This window comes from Cyprinus carpio, chromosome B2 (assembly GCF_018340385.1).
Source record: "Cyprinus carpio isolate SPL01 chromosome B2, ASM1834038v1, whole genome shotgun sequence".
In the NCBI taxonomy this organism is placed as follows: domain Eukaryota; kingdom Metazoa; phylum Chordata; class Actinopteri; order Cypriniformes; family Cyprinidae; genus Cyprinus; species Cyprinus carpio.
Genome location: NC_056598.1, coordinates 13,008,002 through 13,013,794, shown reverse-complemented (window position 1 = coordinate 13,013,794; position 5,793 = coordinate 13,008,002). Strand labels below are relative to the sequence as shown.

The 5,793-nt window shown below is 34.3% G+C and overlaps 1 long non-coding RNA gene across 1 annotated transcript; it reads left to right on the top strand.

The window, feature by feature from the left end:
• Positions 1-4,324: 4,324 nt before the first annotated feature.
• LOC109059644 lies at positions 4,325-5,291 on the top strand. The gene is made up of 3 exons (XR_002012616.2): positions 4,325-4,443; positions 4,532-4,567; positions 4,727-5,291. It is a non-coding gene; the product is annotated as an uncharacterized LOC109059644 (long non-coding RNA).
• The last annotated feature ends 502 nt before the right edge of the window (positions 5,292-5,793 follow it).

Sequence of the window (5,793 nt, the reverse complement as noted above, 5' to 3'; positions counted from 1 at the left end):
CTATAGTAACAGCAGCACAGCCATAAGTGACTCATTCTGTGTTTTAATCTGTCCGCACAGCTCTTTTAATTTAGGGCACAGATATTGTTCTCTAATCTCGTAAAATGTCATGCATGCTCTTTTTTACCATCTATATCACAGCTTCTGATTTCTTCTACTCCTTTCCCATTAAACTGCTTTTGATTTCTTAAATCATCTACTGTAGTTGAACGAAACGTTATGTAATATTGTGACATGTCATGTAAGACAATAACGCAAACGAACACATACAAAAATGAGAGCTCTTGCCTTCTCATAATAACCACTGTAACTGTCTGTTGGAAGTGCATCGGGAATTTTTAATAAACGTGAGAATTTCTTTCATTTATGGAGAACTGTAGAGTCAAACAAAGCGGATATGTAATGTGCTTGCAGCATGAAATCAATCATTTTGAAAGTATAATGGAGAAAGTCTAATATAGATTTGCCAACCCACAGTATGGAGATCTTATACATTTATTTCTTTTCAAAAGAACCTTTCAGAAGAACAAGAGAAGTGACTCAGTGCAACCTGTATACAAAAACATTAATGTATGTTAAATGGTGCACGTCCTAAAGAACTAATACGTATACCTCTTAACTTATCAGCCCTTACATACTCTCAGATCTTTCAAAATACTATATACATTCTACATTTCTTCAGATGTACTGCTCAAACCTTTTACTACAGAGATGCATTGATTTTATGTGATGCTGTACCAGCACATGAAACTGCACCTTTCATCATTACTAAAATATTGCAAGCAAAGATTTTATACTGGCAACTGAAAAAAGACAAAAGTCAACAATTTTTGCTAAATGTGTGCTCCATGTTTGTTATTTATCTATTGATATTAAGTGGCTAAAATGAAAGGTGTGAAACAGGTAATAGACTTATTATGCATTAAATAACATTGTACACTCCAGCATAATACTGGCCAAAGATCTGTGAAAACAAATATGTACAGTACAGACATGAAAGAAGCAAAAACATCATTGGTTCATTTAACTTTTGTGTACTAGCATCCTGGTGTTTGCTGAATGTGCTTTTAACTCTTGTGAAATGGTATCCTGGTGTTTTGTTGTGTTTCGTTTGGATGAGTCACAGAACTGCAATAAAATCCTACCAACCATGGAATAAAACGGCTGAAATGTAATACAGGGCCATATGTTACCTGAAAACCATTTATGCAATCTGCTTAAAGTTCCTCTTTCTTAATTCCGAGTCTCAATTTTAAAGACAGTCTATCTCTGAATTACTCAGCTACTTTTTGTTATCAACCTCCCTGATCAACCGTGTCATAAACATATCACATCCCTTTCCCTCAACCTTTACAAACAAAACCTTCAAAATCTTCAAAATCAGATATTGCATATTCTTTCAGTGCTGCCAGTCTAAAGAGGAAATATGCCTTCACATGTGGAATGAATGAGCTGAAATCATCTTTGGTTTTGGCCGTGGCTTTGTGAAGGAGAAAGAATATAACACTTCTTATCTCATTCTTCATCTATCACTATCTTCTGGACTCTATCCTCCTTCAGCCCACATCCTGTTCAAATGGAGCAACCCTGCACCACCCCCTCAAGGCCTGTCTGCATTAAAACAAGCCCTTACTATCAACAAGCAGTCTCACATATCACACACCTCATAAAGGTGACAGAATTTAAACTTTGAGAATTACTTGTCATATCCTGTGAGTTTATATGCTGTGAAAAAGTGGTGACAATATCTATTTAAATTGAAATAATATTATTTATTACCTCTATATTTCCTTAACGCTTCCGCTATGAAAAATAGTCCTTAACAACGTACAAAACAATTGACTTAACCACTGCAGTTATATCACAGTAAATTAATACTCAAGTCCTCCAATGTAATTTTCACTATAATTGATATTTAAGATCCCAAATAGCACCAGCTGCATTTGTTTGAAACCACAGAGAGTGATTCTGCTGTGTGATTTGAGAGGCATGACAGTAGTGCCGGTTCTCAGAAACAGGAGACATGTTGTCATGCATGACAATGAATATTAGGAAAAATCATACATCTGGGTAGCATGACTGACCAAGAGCCAGTTTTATGATCATCACTTCACACATTCATAAAGTGTGGAACAATAGTTTATTAGACATTCATTCAATAACTCCTAGTTACATTATATCATCATTGTCATCAGTTGAAGCGGAAATAACTTTTTGTATTTTCAGTCACACCCAAAAATAAACATGGGAACAATGAGTAGATTTTTCTTACTTAAGTGGGTTATTAGCAGAGTCTACTATCAAAATTAAGGTATGTGCAAAACTCCAAAGAGAGCTAATCTCTGCTTTATTTGCAATACGATTATTTTCTTCTTGTAAGACTGTCTGATAGAAATTCTTATAGGTACAGTATTCGGCCGAAATGTGCTAATTTTATTCAACATTAGCATGTCAAGATATATAAAGCTACAACAAGAATGACACTGAATATTGTAATGCCATAAAAACTAAGTCTATATTATTTTAAAGGATAATCAGTCACCAAATATGTTTATTCTCTCTTCTTCCTCACTCAAGCACCATCATAGGTAGATACCCAGAGTTTATATACAGTATGTAGGCATATATTTTATTCCTCTCAAAGCTGTATCACCAATAAAAATACCCAGTAGGCAAGGTTAAATCACAGAGGTGCAGGAGTAAAAGCTAATTAAATCATAGAGGTTTGATGCCTTGGGCAGAAAAGGAGGTAGTGATTTATAAGCGTTTGGTCAAATCAATTCTCCAAATGTAATAGGGTCACAGACAGACACAAAGGTGGACCTGTTGACTCAATTTACCCTCTAGCAAGTCAGCATGAAATCTGGTTAGAGATCAGTTTGCACATTAAACCCCCTTACCTGGAAGGAACCAGAAGCAATGGTGGATGATGGTAATAGTCTATGGCTTTTTTGTCCTTGAGAGGGAGCAAACTGTGCAGCACTAGCACTGCTGCTAAAGTCTTATTAGCTATACAGGTAAATCTTAATACTCCATTTGTTTGCTTCTGTTTTTGCCCATAAACAACAGAGTGTGAAGGTTTATGGTGGATTACATATTGAACATTTTTATTGTAATGCAGAGATTTGTGTGTTTGGCTGAGAGTTGATTACACAAACAAATACCAAGCATTAAACCTGCTGTTTGAATATCAAAGACTCTGCACAAGTCGTGGCCTGCATGTGTAAGGAATCGTGTGCCAGTGTATTTTGGGAATATTCACAACCTGTCTCAAAAAAAAAAAAAAAAAAAACAGACCACATCCAACTTTTGCACATCCAGCTGATTAAAATGATTTAACGATTCAGTAGAAAAAAGACTGGTATTTTCACTGTGGTGAGCCAGACACTTCATAATACTACCTGCAGCTGTTCCTTATTTAGAGCCTGAATGTTAAATACCTTGGACAAATTGATTATACTGATTGAAACTGGAATCAACCGTGATACTATGCATGTGGAGGCTTTTACATTAACGGGAAATAAAATTACGCAATGTGGTGAACATAAAAACAGATCATTTGTTAGTATAGATTGCAAAACAGCTTTTCTAATTTTTGACAAGGGGATTGTCTTGATGTGCTTTCACCGAATAGATTATAGATTTGGATGTGATGCTCTGTCAGCTGGTCCAATACAGCCCTTTTAATAGTTCTCCTCCATTATTTGAATGAGTTATGACACTAATGTAAATAAATAAAATTCCATTAGGTTAGAAATACTGTGATAGTGAGATAGTTGGACATAAACACCATAAGAGACAAAAAAAAAAACATATTTTTTCCCTTTACCACATTTTTACTTCTGCATTACACTAGAGCACTGAAGTCTTCTTCCTAAGTTACAGCTCCTACACGTGGTTTCTTTGCTGTAGTGATACTGTAATCAGCCCAATTTGTTTCTCTGTTGCAACAACTAGTTGACTGCTTTCTGCAGGACAATGAGAGCTGGCATTGAAAATGCAACACCCCATGTGCTAATTTTTACAGTCCAAGATGGGTTTTTTTCTTTCTCAGAAACAATGAGGTTTACTGTTAAATGCTGTAAATTTACTGCAAGTGCTTGATTTATGGATTATCAGCAGTAAATGTACATGTTTATTTAAATAGTATTGTAATGTATGAAACTGTATGTATTTTTACAGCAATTTTTTACAGTTTACCATGAGTAATAGTGCAGCACATCCAGTTGACAATAATCCTACACATTGCAATGACGACCAAGAATCTCCAGAGGCAATACATACATCTTACTTTCAGTTACTAAACTAAATTGAGGACTCATCATTTTAGCCTAAGCACAGAGGAAGTGCCTTTTAACACCATTTTTAGATTAGTTTGAAACAAGACCTCATTGTTGCTGCTGAATGATGCTGGTTAGTACAACTGAGTCTACTTAAGCAAAGGTAACATTTGTATTTTTTAATTTAACACATTTAAGTGACATTTTTAAGTACATGTAGTTTTAAATATTCATGTATTTTAATATTCCAGTTTTACTGTGAGAAGATATGGCAATAGAGATATGTGGTAAGACACACATTTATTTTCACAGCTTTTTGTGACTTAATGTGTCTTGTTATCTGATGTCATGTTCAAATCAAATCATTTTAATATCAATCAATACTGTACTTCACATATTTTCATCCACCTTTGTCATGTGTTTTTGTTGTTGTTGTTTTTTTTAAGACACTTATGGCGAATGGTATCGCTACTTCTTGTTCAGTGTCTGGGTCATCGACATCACCCTGATATTTTTGGTTTATCACTTAGAAACAAGTTTGAAAGAAAAAATGAAAAATTGCCAAAAGGACAGATGTCAAGAAAAGGACTATGTCAATGAAGCGAGTGGCTTTACATGCGAGCAAGCCAGCTGAAGCAGTAATTGAACAATTCATGTAAAATTGCTCTCATACAAAAATGACAGTTCAAAGAAAGAACTGATGCATTGTAATGGAGTGTCTTAATGTAGACCTATTTCATTAAATGAATTTATGTTCACAATATTCAAATGTATATTCTGTGCAGCAATCTGCAGTTAATTTGAATAGGTGCTTGACAATGTGTTGCTCAGCTTTTCTGATAAAAATACATTGCACTGTAAAATAAATCGAAAATAATGCTTTGTTTTAAAGTTATACTGAAAAGATAATATGCTTGTATAATACCTGTTACAATAAATTCTGATGAGTTTCAGGTGGGTGAGAATATTATCCCTAAGTAACCCCTTAAATGTGAGAAGTCTCATGTGCTATATTTTTGTTGAATATTGTGTTGACACATGAAGGAAATGTTTTAATTTTTCAGAACATTTATTTTTCTTGCAATCTTAACATTTTGCTTTTGAGTAGTAAATGTCCAAAATTAGTTAGTGTTGCAATAACAGAAGCATATGACTAGACATCATGTGACTAGACATCAGTCTAAATATAAAAACCAGAACAACCTAAAGATCTTAGTCCAAAGTGATAAAGTGTTCAAAAGAGATGAGAAGTTGTCCAACCCAGGTTAACTTAACCCAGGTGAATTGGGGATTTCTAGCACACAACTGTTTTTTTGGTTTGTTTTTTACATAAAGAGCAGCAGTAGTCAGTATAAAATCTTTAAATTTGTTTCGTTAGTCTAAAATAAAAATAATAATATTATTTAAACAGGACAAAGAAAAGATTCTTAACATACTATTTTAATACTAGCACAGGGTAAGTGAGTCTGAAATGGAGGGGATGTTAATCTCCTGGGAGGAAAAAATGTCCTTT